This window comes from Somniosus microcephalus, unplaced genomic scaffold (genome assembly GCF_052327205.1).
Source record: "Somniosus microcephalus isolate GS21.2 unplaced genomic scaffold, FLI_Smic_1.0 unresolved_chr1, whole genome shotgun sequence".
Lineage (NCBI taxonomy): Eukaryota > Metazoa > Chordata > Chondrichthyes > Squaliformes > Somniosidae > Somniosus > Somniosus microcephalus.
In genome coordinates, this window is record NW_028225179.1 from 17,089,786 (window position 1) to 17,104,701 (window position 14,916).

Sequence of the window (14,916 nt, forward strand, 5' to 3'; positions counted from 1 at the left end):
GGTTACACCAGTTGAGTGTGAAAGGAGAATAAGCCCGTCTGTAATTAATATTTAAATAATATAAGGACATGAACAATAACTGTGGTGGCTTATGTGTGTGGATTGCCTGGAGAACAATAAACAGATCATTAAAACAATCAGCCTGTGTTGCCTTTGGACTTTTATTTTCTCTAGCTCGTGCACAGCTCCTCCATCACCCACGGGACTGTGGGATTTATTGGAACTAAAGCAATGTTGTTTCCTATAGTGAGACTCCTGGACTTGTGCCGAAGAACAGTGGTGAACTCCGTTCCCAGCCATTGACTCCATCCCTCTCCCTAACATCTGTCTGAGGCTGACCCGCACTGTCCACAACCTTGGAGTCATATTTGACCCTGGAATGAGCTTCCGAGTATCCGCAGCATAATGAAGACTGCCTATTTCCACCTCAGTAACATCGCCCGTCTCCACATTTGCCTCAGCTCATCCACTGCTGAAACTCTCATCCATGCCTTTTTTACCTCTAGACTTCACTATTCCATCACACACCTAGCTGGCCTCCCACATTCCACACTACATATACTTGAGGTTATCCAAAATTCAGCTGCCTGTATCCTTACTCGCACCAAGTCCCGTTCACAAATCACCCCTGTGCTCGTTGACCTACATTGGCTCTGGCTTAAAGCCTTGATTTCAAAATTCCCACCATAATATTCAAATCCCACCATGGCATCGCCTCTTCCTATCTCTGTAAACTCCTCCAGCCCCACAACGCCCGAGTTATCTGCGCTCCTCTAATTCTGCCCTCTTGAGCATCGCTGATTATAATCATTCAACCATTGGTGGCCGTGCCTTCTGTTGCCTCGGCCCTAAGCTCTGGAATTCCCTCCCTAACCCTCTCCGCCTCTCTACCTCTCTTTCCTCCATTAAGACACTCCTTAAAACCTACCTCTATGGCCAAGCGTTTATTCACCTGCCCGAATTTCTCCTTATGCATCTCTGTGTCGTTTTTTGTCTTTTTATGCACCTGCGCAGTGCCTTGTGACGATTTACTACTTTAAAGGTGCTATGTAAATAAAAGTTGCTGTTATTGTTGTTGCTTCCAGCATCGAGTTCCCCTGCACTTGTGTCTATGAACAAGGATGCTTCCAATAGTGAGTCCCCTGTCCCGGTGTCTATGAACAGTGGTGTTTCCAGTAGTGAGTCCCCTGTCCCGGTGTCCATGAACAGTGGTGTTTCCAGTAGTGAGTCCCCCCCCCGCTGAATTCCGCCTCCCCCCGCTGAATTGTAAAACTGACTGTAAAAGCATCTATCGATATGTGAAGAGAAAAAGATTGGCGAAGTCAAGCGTAGGTCTCTTGCAGTCAGAATAAGGGGAATTTATAATGGGGAACAAGGACATGGCTGACAAATTTAACACATACTTTGTTTCTGTCTTCACAAAGGAGGACACAAATATACTTCCAGAGATTTCGGGAACATAGGATCTAATGAGAGGGAGGAAATGAATGAAATCAGTATTTGTAGGGAAATGGTATTAGGGACATTGATGGGATTGAAGGCCGATAAATCCCCAGGGCCTGATAATCTACACCTTGGTTACTTAAGGAAGTGGCCCTAGAAATAGTAGATGCATTGCTGGTCATCTTCCAAAATTCTATAGACTCTGGAACAGTTCCCATGGATTGGAGGGTAGCTAATGTAACCCCACTATTTAAAAAAGGTGGTAGAGAGAAAACGGGGAATTACAGACTGGTAAGCCTGACATCGGTAGTGGGGAAAATGCTAGAGTCCATTATAAAAGATGTAACAGCAGAGCACTTGGAAAACAGTGACAGGATCGGACAAAGTCAACATGGATTTACAAAAGGTAAATCGTGCTTGACTAATCTACTGGAATTTTTTGAGGATGTAACTGATAAAATAGATAAGGGACGTGGTGTATTTGGACTTTTAGAAGGCTTTTGATAAGGTCCCGCATAAGAGATTAGCGTGTAAAGTTAAAGCCCATAGGTTTGGTAGTAAGGTACTGACTTGGATAGAGAACTGGTTGGCAGACAGGAAGCAAAGAGTTGGACTAAACGGGTCTTTCTCTGAGTGGCAGGCAGTGACTAGTGGGGTACCGCAGGGATCGGTGCTAGGACACCAGTTATTCACAATTTAAATGATCTAGACGAGGGAACTAGATGTAATATCTCCAAGTTTGCAGATGACACAAAGCTGGGTGGGCATGTGTGCTGTGAGGAGGATGCTGAGAAACTCCAGTATGATTTGTACAGGTTGGGTGATTGGGCAGATGCATGGCAGATGCAGTATAATGTGGATAAATGCGAGGTTATCCACTTTGGTGGCAAAAACAGGAAGGCAGATTATTATCTGAACGGCAATAGATTGGGAGAAGGGGAAGTGCAATGAGACCTGGGTGTCCTTATGCACCAGTCGCTGAAGGTAAGCATGTAGGTGCAGCAAGCTGTTGAGAAGGCAAATGGTATGTTGGCCTTCGTAGCGAGAGGATTCGAGTACAGGAGCAAGGATGTCTTGCTGCAGTTGTACAGTGCCTTGGCGAGACCACACCTTGAGCATTGTGTGCAGTTTTGGTCGCCTTATCTGAGGAAGGATGTTCTTGCCATGGAGGGAGTGCAGCGAAGATTCACCAGATTGATACCTGGGATGGCAGGAATGACGTATGAGGAGAGATTGGGTCGATTGGGCTTATATTCGCTGGAGTTTACAAGAATGAGAGGGGATCGCATTGAAACTTACTAAATTCTAACAGGACTAGACAGACTAGATGCAGGAAGGATGTTCCTGATGGTCGGGGAGTCCAGAACCAGGGGTCACAGTCTAAGGATAAGGGATAAGCCATTTAGGACAGAGATGAGGAGGAATTTCTTCGCCCAGAGAGTGGCGAACCTGTGGAATTCTCTACCACAGAAGACAGTTGAGGCCAATTCATTAAATATATTCAAGAAGGAGTTCGATATATTTCTTAAGGTTAAAGGGATATGGAGCGAAGGCAGGGACAGGGTACTGAATTTGGATGATCAGCCAGGATCTCATTAAATGGCGGAGCAGGCTCGAGGGCACGAATGGCCTACTCCTGCTCCTACCTTCTATGTTTCTATGGCCAGTGTCCAGGGGGTGGGGCCAGTGTCCAGGGGTGGGGCCAGTGTCCAAGGGGCGGGACCTGTGTCCAGGGGCGGGGCCAGTGGGGTCCTGGGTCCAGGGGGGCAGGGCCTGGGTCCAGTGGGGCGGGACCGGTGTCCAGGGGGCAGGGCCTGTGTCCAGGGGTGGGACAAGTGTCCAGGGGGCGGGACCTGTGTCCAGGGGCAGGGATGTAACTGGTAGAATAGATAAGGGAGAACCAGTGGATGTGGTGTATTTGGACTTTCAGAAGGCTTTCGATAAAGGTCCCGCATTAGAGACTAGTGAAGTGAAGCAGCGGCGCCCTTCATGAATTAAGGGGTTAACAATGCAGCTTGCACACTAGACACAGTTGAGACAGTGACCGGCAGAGATCAGATATATTGACCACAAGGTTTCGATGCTTTTGCAAGATCAGATGAAGTTAGCTCCGAAGCACCAACCACAAACTATGGAAGTAAAACCACACGGGGCACAGCAAGACAGAAATGCAGTCATGTGGTTTTACTAAAGGTTATCAACAGGTGAGATCATAAAGATCATGTGACAATAAAATATAGGCGAAAGATTGTGTGACGCGAGATAGGGAATTAGCCAGACAGCAACTGTGCACGCGGGCCTTAAGCCAATTAAAACAGTGTAACGGAATATGCACGAGGATACCACGACTTTTGAACGTATAAATATGTAACGCTTACTGTGTAATTTCGGAGAAGTCCTTACTGGTGCGCCAGTTAAAGATTGTCTCCCCACCGGTGTATTAAAGACCATTTGAATAATGATCTAATACACTTGTGTCGAGTGCTGGTTTAAAATACTCCACAACAGTGCGCTCACTCCTGAGGAAAGCCAAGATGCCGATAGGTTTGAGGATTTTCACTGGAAAATGGCCACAAGTAATGCAGCATTATAATGTACATTTCATCCAAGAGTGCTATTTATTACTGGGACTGGCCAACGACACACATCTCTACAGCCCTCTTTCTCTCTCTTTTGCTCTCTCACGCTCTCACTTTCTCTCTCTCTCTCTGCCCCCTTTCTCTACATAGGATATACAGCACAGAAACAGGCCATTCGACCCAACCAGTCGTGCTGTCATTTATGCTGCACTCGAGCCTCCCGCTTTTCCTCATCTAACTCTATCAACATTACCTTCTATTCCCTTCTCCCTCCTGGACTTATCTACCCTGCGCTTAAATACACCGATACTATTCGCTTCAACCACTCCCTGTAGTAGCGAGTTCCACATTCTCACCACTCTTTTTATCTCTCACTGTCTCACTTTCTCTCTTCCTGTCCCCTCTCTCTGTGTCTCCATTTCTGTCACTCTGCCCCATCTCTCTCACCCACTCTTTCTTTCTCTGTCCTCTATCTCTGTCTTTTTGCCTGTGTTTCGCTTTCTGTCTCCCCCTAATCTTCGTCTCTCTCTGTCGCTATCCCGCTGTCCTTCCATCTTGCCTATTCTTCTCTCCCTCTTGTCTCTGTCTGTCTCTCTTGCTGTGTTTCTATCTATGTCTATTTTTCACCCCGTCAGTCTCTCGCTTTCTCCTGTCTTTCTTTCTGTATCCCTCCCTGCATTTCTCTCTGCTGTGTGATTCTCCCTGTTCCTCTCGCTCTGTTTCTCTCTCTCTCTGTTCTCTCTGTCTCACTCCCCTTCTCTCTCTTTTCTCTCACTGTCTCTCTATATCGCATTCTGTCTTTCTCTCTCTTTATATTTCCCTCACACTCTCATTCTCTGTCCCTCTGCTTTACTCTCTGTTCTTTCCCTCAGTCTCACTTTCTCTCTCTGTCTTTCTCTCCCCCTTTCTGTCTCTCCCATCTCTCTATATTTTCCTCTCACTCGCATTCCTTCTCTGTCTCTCTGTTTTTCTCTAACTGTCACTTTTTGTCTCACTTGATCTCTTTCTTTCTGTCTTTCTGCCCATCTCTCTCTCTCTCCCATCTCACTCTGCCCTCTCTCTGTTCCTCTCTGTATCTGTCTCTCTCCCTCTCTCCCTTCCTCTTGTCTCTGTTTCTCTTTCACTATCCTTCTGTCCCTCGGTCCCACCATCTTGTCTCTGTCTTTCTCACTATCCCTATGTCCCTCTGTCCCTTTATCTTGTCTATCTTTCTCTCCCTCTGTCTCCCCTTCTTCTCTTTCCTTCTGTATCTCCCCCTGTCATTATCTCTCTGTCTTTATTTTGTTCTCACCCTGTCTATCAATGTCTGTCTTTACCACCCTCTGTCGCTCTGTCTAAGTCTCTGCCACTATCTCTCCCTCTTCTCTCTCAGCTCTCTGATTCTATCTCTATGCCAACTCTTTGTTTCTCTTCCCTTATGTCACTCTGTCTCGCTCTCTGTCTCTCACACTCTCTTGATTTCTTTCTTTCTGACACACTATCTCCCTCCCTCCCTCCCTCCCTCCATCCCTCTTTTTCTATCACTCCTGGTCAGCAGTGCTCCTTGCTGGAAGGTGCTGATACTGAGTGTCTGGGCTGACATAGGAGATCAGATCCTTGGGGGGAGAAACATAGAAGATAGGAGCAGGAGTAGGCCATTCCGCCCCTCGAGCCTGCTCCGCCATTCAATGAGATCATGGCTGGCCATCCAATTTCAGTACCCTGTCCCTACCTTCTCCCCATATCCCTTGATCCCCTTAGCTTTAAGTAATATATCCAACTCCTTCTTGAATATATTGAATGAATTGGCTTCTACTGCCTTCTGTGGTAGTGAATTCCACAGGTTCATCACTCTCTGGGTGAAGAAATTCCCCCTCATTTCTGTCATAAATGGCTTACCCCTTATCCTTAGACTGTGACCCCTGGTTCTGGACTCCCCGACCATCGGGAACATCCTTCCTGCATCTAGTCTGTCCAATCCTGTCAGAATTTTATAAGTTTCAAAGAGATCCCCTCTCATTCTTCTAAACTCCAGTGAGTACAAGCCCAATCGACCCAATCTCTCCTCATACGTCATTCCTGCCTTCCCAGGTATCAGTCTGGTGAATCTTCGCTGCACTCCCTCCATGGCAAGAACATCCTTCTCCAGATAAGGCGACCAACACTGCACACAATACTCAAGGTGTGGTCTCACCAAGGCCCTGTACAACTGCAGCAAGACATCCTTGTTCCTGTACTCGAATCCTCTCGCTATGAAGGCCAACATAACAATTGCCTTCTTAACCGGCTGCTGCACCTGCATGCTTACCTTCAGCGACTGGTGCTTCGACCTACCTGTGGAGGGTGAGGGGGGCAGAAAGAAAGGAGAGATCAATGTAAATTCATCACTGATATTACCAGAGTTACTGTTCAATGGGGAGGGTCAATTGCATTTCACCAACAGGCCTCTAGGGGGAGAGGGGATGTGTTAGGCAATGGCGCCGCCTCCTGGTAGCAGGGAGTATTACAACTCAATATTCCTGGAATGATACAGCACAGGACGAGGCTATTCGGCCCATCGTGCCTGTGCCCGCTGAAAGAGCTCTCCAATTAGTCCCACTCCCCTGCTATTTCTGCAAAGCCCTGCAAGTTTCTCCGCTTCCAGATAGATATCCAATTCCCTTTTGTAAGTTGCTATTGAATCTACTTCCACAGCCCTTTCAGATAGTGTATTCCAGATCATAATAACCCGCTGTATAAAAAACAATTCTCAGCATCTCCCTGTTATTTGAGGGAGTGAAGATTGAACCCCATTTGAAAGTCATCCTTTCTCTCCTGTTCCCATTGAACCGGTCAGTGTCCCGCGACCTTGAACCTGGGCAGATAAAGAGGAAGAAACACTGGAACAAGTATTTTGAAATGCGATGATATCGATCGATAGGCACATGCTGGTTTAAATGATGGATATGGTGTGTAAATGTGGCAGCTTTCAATTACAAGAAAACTACTTTAAATAGGCACAAACTGTTTTAATAGATCCATGGTTTAAAATTATTCATCCACTGTTTAAAGTTAGACTCGTTTTCTGAAATTTTAGACATGCCATTTCAATATATAGATATGTTGCATTAAATTACACACGCATATATATATATAGTTTCCACTAATGTTAGCTTATAAATAAAATATTGCCGATATACACTATGTTGAGAGATAAGATTACCCAGTTACATTGTACACAGGCTGCCTTTGATTATATACATGTTGCTTGGATTTATATTTCCAATCTTGTGAGTTACAGCGAGACCATTTTGTTCATACTTAATGTTTTAAATTATATAAATACTGATTTGAAGTATACATATAAAGCATTGAATTATATGCTGTGGATACTTAATTCAAAACACTCTCATATTGATATACATATCGATAAACAACAACTTGCCTTTACCTAGCGCCTCTAACGTAGCAAAACATCACAAGGTGCTTCACAGGAGCGATTATCAGATAAAATTTACCACCAAGTCACCTAATGAGATATTAGGACAGGTGACCGAAAGCTTGTTCAAAGAGGTAGGTTTTAAGGAGCATCTTAAACATAAGAACATAAGAAATAGGAGCAGGAGTAGGCCAATCGGCCCCTCGAGCCTGCTCCGCCATTCAATAAGATCATGGCTGATCTGATCCTAACCGCCAATCCACTATCACAGAACCATCTCCTGAATCTAACAGAATTAGACACACGAAATAGGAGCAAGATCAGGCTACCCGGCCCCTGGGCCCACTCCGCTACCCACAGGGCCATGACCGATCCGAACCTAGACTCAAGTCCAAATTCCTGCCCGCTCCCCGTAACCCTTAATTCTCTTTACTTCTAGGAAACTGTCTATTTCTGTCTTAAATTTATGTAATGATGTAGCTTCTACAGCTTTTTGGGGCAGCATATTCCATGGACCTACCATCCTCTGAGTGAAGTAGTTCCTCCTCATCTCAGTTTTGAAAGAGCAGCCCCTTATTCTAAGACTATGCCCCCTAGTTCTAGTTTCACTCATCATCGAGAACATCCTCCCCGCAGCCACCCAATCCAACCCCTTCACAATCTTATATGTTTCAATAAGATCGCCTCTCATTCTTCTGAACTCCAATGAGTAGAGTCCCAATCTACTCAACCTCTCCTCATATGTCCATCCCCTCATCCCCAGGATTAACTGAGTGAACCTTCTTTGTACTGACTCGAGAGCAAGTATGTCCTTTCTTAAGTATGGACACCAAAATTGTACGCAGTATTCCAGGTGCGGTCTCACCAATACCTTGTACAACTGAAGCAATACCTCCCTATTTTTATATTCTATCCCCCTCGCAATGAAAGCCAACATTCCATTGGCCTTCTTAATTACTTGCTGCACCTGCATACTAACCTTTTGAGTTTCGTGCACCAGGACCCCGAGATCCCTTTGTGTTTCAGTACTTTCCAGTTTCTTGCCATTACGATTTTTCCTGCCAAAGTGCATAACCTCACACTTTCCAGTATTGTATTGCATCTGCCAAATCTCTGCCCACTTACTTAGCCTGTCTATGTCCCCTTGCAGGTTTTTTATGTCCTCCTCACTCACTACTTTCCCTCCCATCTTAGTATCATCTGCAAACTTTGATATGTTACACTCGGTCCCCTCCTCCAAATCGTTAATATAGATTGTAAAGAGTTGGGGACCCAGCACTGACCCTTGCGGAACACCATTAGTTACTGATTGCCAGTCTGAGAATGAACCATTTATCCCAACTCTCTGCCTTTTGTTAGATAGCCAATCCTCTATCCATGCCAGAATATTACCCCCAATCCCGTGATTTTTTATCTTAAGCAATAATCTTTTGTGTGGCACCTTGTCAAATGCCTTTTGGAAGTCTAGATACACTACGTTCACTGGTTCACCTTTATCCACCCTATATGTTACTTCCTCAAAGAACTCCAGCAAATTTGTCAAACATGACTTCCCCTTCATAAAACCATGCTGACTTTGTCCTATTAAATTATGATTATCCAAATGTCCTGTTGCTGTCTCCTTAATAATGGACTCCAAAATTTTACCTACCACAGATGTTAGGCTAACCGGTCTATAGTTTCCAGCCTTCTGTCTACTGCCCTTTTTAAATAAGTGTGTTACATTAGCAGTTTTCCAGTCTGCCGGGACCTTTGCTGAGTCCAGGGAGTTTTGGAAAATTATTACCAATGCATCCACAATCACTACCGCCACTTCCCTCAAGACCCTAGGATGTAAGCCATCAGGTCCAGGTGATTTATCCGCCTTGAGTCCCATTATTTTACTGCGTACCACTTCCTTAGTGATTTTGATCGTGTTTAGCTCCTCCCCCCCCCCCCCTTTAGCCCCCTGTTTGTCCAGTGTTGGGATATTCTTAGTGTCTTCTACTGTAAAGACTGATATAAGATATTCATTCAGTTTTTTTGTCATCTCCATATTTCCCACCATTAATTTCCCGGCCTCATCCTCTAAGGGACCAACATTTACTTTAGCCACCCTTTTTCTTTTTATATAACTATAAAAACTCTTACTATCTGTTTTTATATTTTTTGCTAATTTACTTTCATAATCTATCTTCCCTTTCGTAATCAATGTTTTTGTTATTTTTTGCTGTCTTTTAAAGTTTTTCCAATCCTCTATCCTCCCAGTAGGTTTGGCTACCTTATATGCCCTTGTTTTTAGTTGAATACTATCCTTAATTTCTTTAATTAGCCACGGATGGCTGTCTTTTCTTTTACACCCTTTTCTTCTCAGTGGAATATTTTTTTTTTGGAAGTTGTAAAATAACTCCTTAAATGTACACCACTGATCATATATCGTCTTACCCTTTAATCTATTTTCCCAATCCACTCTACTCAATTCCGCTCTCATACCTTCATAGTCTCCTTTATTCAAGCTTAGCATGCTTGTCTGAGATCCAACCTTCTCACCCTCTAATTGAATATGGAATTCAACCATGTTATGGTCACTCATTCCAAGGGGATCCTTTACTCGGACATTTTTTATTAATCCTGTCTCGTTACACAGGACCAGATCTAAGGTTGCTTGCCCCCTGGTCGGTTCAGTTACATACTGCTCAAGAAACCCATCCCTAATACACTCAATGAAATCATCCTCAAGGCAGCCCTGCCCAATTTGATTTGTCCAATTAATATGATAGTTAAAATCCCCCATAATTATAGATGTTCCCTTATTACAAGCCTCAACCATTTCCTGATTGATACTCCGTCCTGTTGTGTATGTACCTTTAAGGGAATAACTGGTCTCAGACTGCAGTACCGGCAGTGACCACACCTGTACAAAAGGCGCTAGCAAGCCTCTGTAGTTTCAGTTTCTCGATTGACTCCATTCAGTAAAGACTTGTTTAAATCAACTCCTGCTGTCCGTGTCTCAATTATACATGGACATAATATTGGCGACGAGCAGATACGAAATTACCTACAGTCTGCACCACCTCCTGGGATCCATTCCTGAAGCGAAGTGAGCAGAGGTCGAGGCCAGAAGGAAGAAAGAAGCAGTAGAAATGGGTGTCGACCGTGGGCATCCGCCCCTGAGTCAGCGGAGTTGAAGATTGCTGGAGAAGCTGTCGAGAGCGGGGCCTGGTTCCTGTCGACGGTGCTTCAGCTAATCGGGCTGCGGCGGTCGTGAACTCAAGTGGGTGGCTTGCAATGGGGCCAAGCAGCGTTGTCGGGCAGAGGAGAGAGAGAGAGGGTGGAGCACACAGGGCGCGGCCGGTGCTACGAAGCCGGGCAGCGTACAGACCCGAGAAGAGGGAGGCAAGAGTCCCACAGGGTTGTTCCATGATGGGAAAATAATAACAAAACAAATATTAAATGCGCAGGAAACCGCGAGGAGCTGCAGGTTGCAACGGAAACCGCAGAAAGCAGCACTAGCAACAGCAGGGAAGAAGGCAAAGCGCGGGAGGAACCATCTTAATCAGTGGGGAAGAAGGCAAAGCACGGGAGGTACCATTTTGTTAAATTGGGGAAGAAGGCAAAGCGCGGGAGGTGCCATTTTAGATTTTCAAGATGCCGAAGACTGGCTGTATCACTGCCTTTGATAATACAATAGAGGACTGGACCACGTATGTGGAAAGAGTCGAGGTATATTGCGAGGCAAACGAAATAGCCGATGAGAAAAAGGCATCGGTATTGCTAAACTTAATGGGCGCTAGAATGTACGGCCTATTGCAGGACCTGATTACTCCAGCCAAACCGAAGGTGAAGAGGTTTAACGAAATTGTTGCTGTCCTACAGGAACACCTAAACCCTGCACCTCTGCTGATAGCAGAAAGATTTAAATTCCACAGGAGAACTTAGCTTAAAGATGAGAGCAATGCTGAGTACCTTACGGAACTACGCAAGCTATCAAAGCACTGCCAGTTCGGAGCAGGACTGGCAGATACCCTACGGGACAAATTTGTCTGTGGACTCCTGAATGAAGGAACACAGAAGAAGTTACTCTCAGAGAAAGAGCTGACGCTAGATAAGGCTTTCAGCGTGGCAGTATCGTATGAAGCAGCAGCCAGGGGAGCTGTGGAAATACAACAAAAGCCACAGGAATACGGCACCCACGAAATGACATGGGGATTTGCAAAATGTTATCGCTGCGGCAGAACTAACAATGACCAGAAGGACTGCTGGTCCAAGGACAAAATATGCAGGCAATGCGGAAAGATGGGACACATTGCACGAGTTTGCAGGTCTGGGAAGAAGACCAGTGATGACAAAAAGGCTACTAAGGAACCGTACAAGAAAGTACAAAAGATGACGGACAGTAGTTCCGAAGACCAGATGAGCGATAGTGAATCCGGGAACAAGAGACTAAGCTGTCTCAAACTTCACAATGTAATCGCAAAAGAGGATCACTGAACCATTTGGGTCACCCTCACGATAGCAGGGTCCCAAGTTAAAATGGAATTGGATACAGGATCAGCGCTAACCGTCATGAATTGACGAGACTACGAGCAGCTATTCTCACACATACACTTCAGAGAGACATCCATCGTCTTGACGACGTATACGGGGCAAAAAGTATACCCCAGAGGAAAAATAAGGGTGCCTGTCGAATACAACGGCAAGAAAATACGGAAATTGTATCTCTACATACTGCAAAATGGTGGACCACCGTTATTGGGACGTGAATGGATCAGGAAGATAAGCTTAGATTGGCACTCCATTCATGCAATGACGGTGGATGGTAAAAAAGATGAAGACGTCACTCCTGGACGATTGTCAACAATCTTAGCTAACGCCAAAGAGGTATTTCAACAAGAACTAGGCACTCTTAAAGGCGTAACTGCCTCGATAAAAATAGAAGAGATTGCAATTCCCACGTTTTTCAAAGCAAGACCGGTACCATATGCAATTCACCCAGCCGTCGAGGCAGATCTGGAGAATCTGGAGAAGGCAGGCGTGTTGTCTAAGGCCGACTGGAGCGAGTGGGCGACACCCATCGTTCCTGTCATGAAGAAAACGTTAAGCAATAAGCCTGAGGAGCCAAGGAAGGTTCGCATCTGTGGGGACTTCAAGGTGACGGTGAACCCAGTCCTTCACAGTACAATATCCTCTTCCAAGGATAGAAGACATCTTCGCCTCACTATCTGGAGGGAAGCATTTTACAAAAATTGACCTAGCACAAGCATATTTGCAGATGGAGGTTGAAGAATCCTCTAGGAAGTATCTCACGATAAACACTCACAAAGGTCTTTACCAGTATCATCGATTGGTATTCGGAGTAGCATCGGCTCCGGCGATATGGCAAAGAGCGATGGAACAAGCCCTGCAAGGGATTCCGGGGACTCAGTGTTACTTGGATGACATCCTAGTGACAGGTGAAGATGACAGTGAACACCTTAACAACCTAGAACAGGTGCTCACTAGACTACGGGGACATGGGCTACGAGCCAACTGCCCCAAGTGCGAGTTTTTTAAGAAACAGATATCGTATTGTGGCCACATGATTAGTGAAGAGGGGTTACATAAGTCCCCTGACAAAATTGAAGTGGTTGTTAAGGCCCTAGTGCCTGAAAATGTGTCGCAACTGAGGTCATTCCTCGGATTGGTGAATTACTACCATAAGTTTTTACCGAATTTGTCCACAATTCTGCAACCACTGAACACCCTACTACGAACGGGAGTAGCATGGAAATGGAGCAATGACTGTAAGCGGGCCTTTCAGAAGAGTAAGGACTTAATCACTTCAAGAGAAGTATTAGCTCACTACAACCCAGCACTGCCGATCAGACTGGCGTGTGATGCATCTCCCTACGGCATTGGGGCGGTACTGTCACATAAATTCCTTGATGGTTTAGAGAGGCCGGTAGCTTTTGCGTCACGCTCGTTAACTTCCTCCGAGCGTAACTACGCCCAGATTGACAGAGAGGCCCTCAGCCTAGTGTGGGGGGTGAAGAAGTTCAATCACTACCTGCACGGTCAAACATTTACTCTACTAACTAATCATCAACTTCTTGTCTCCATTTTCAACCCTCAGAAGGGCGTACCGATAATGACAGTGCAACGGCTGCAGAGGTGGTCCCTTTTCCTAGGGGCACACCAATATGACATCGAGTACAAAGGAACTAAACAGCATGGGAATGCTGATGGATTGTCGCGCCTACCGTTGCCGACGGTGGAAGAAGACCTTGCAGTGGATCCAATGGAGATATGCCACTCGACTATAGTCGAATGTCTCCCTGTGATGAATGCAAACATAGAAAAGGAAACACGAAATGACCCGACACTATCCCGGGTCTATGATTGATGTGCTATCAATTACTCATAAAAGACTGAGAGTTAAGAGAGTAACTAAAGGCTTATATTAACAAAAGAATGAAGGTCTGCCTCGAGTGGTCGACCGGTCCAGAAATGCAAAGGGCTGGGGAGCAGTCACCTTTATACTAGGACTTGTGGGAGGAGTCAGCCGAGGCATGTCCAGTCATGTACACAGTGGAATACAAACAGTGGTTTACCGCATTCACCCCTTGTTTAAAATTGAGTCCGGCGGGGTGAAGTGTATTAAAAGTTAGTGTATTGGAGTCTCTCCGGAGGTCTTGTCTGCCACTGTGATCGGCGTGGCGATGGCAGGGGTAGTGGAGCTTCCGGCGTCGAGTCCTGCGTGGGCTGTGGCACAGGCGTGTCGTCCTCGTAGATGTCGAGCGGGTCGCGGGGCCCAGGCCTGCCGTCTGCTGGGGCTGGATATCGGATCGTGGGGGGGGGTGGTAATGAGTAGTGGGTTACTGCGGACCCCGAGGGTGCAAGGTCTCTTATGGAGACTGTGTCCTCCCGCCCGTCCGGGTATGCAATGTAAGCATACTGGGGGTTGGCGTGGAGGAGGTCGACCCTCTCGACCAGGGGGTCCATTTTATGGGTCCTCACGTGCCTTCTCAGTAGGACCGGCCCTGGGGACGTCAGCCATGGCGGTAGCGATGTCCCCGATGTGGACTTCCTTGGGAAGACAAACATTTTCTCATGAGGGGTGGCGTTAGTGGCAGTGCAGAGCAGTGACCGAATAGAGTGGAGCGCATCGGGGAGCACATCCTGCCAGCGGGAGGTTGGAAGGCCCCTAGACTTTAAGGCTAGCAGGGCGGCCTTCCAAACTGTCGCATTTTCTCTTTCCACCTGTCTGTTCCCCCGGGGGTTGTAACTGGTGGTCCTGCCTGTGGCAATACCCCTAGTTAGCAGGTACTGACGGAGTCCATCGCTCATAAATGATGAGCCCCGGTCGCTATGGATATAGCTGGGGAAACCGAACAGGGTGAAGAGGTCGTTCAGACATTTAATGACCGTTGCACTGTACATGTCCGGGCAGGGGATGGCGAACGGGAAACGGGAGTACTCATCAATAATATTGAGGAAGTACACATTGCAGTCGGAGGAGGGGAGAGGCCCTTTAAAATC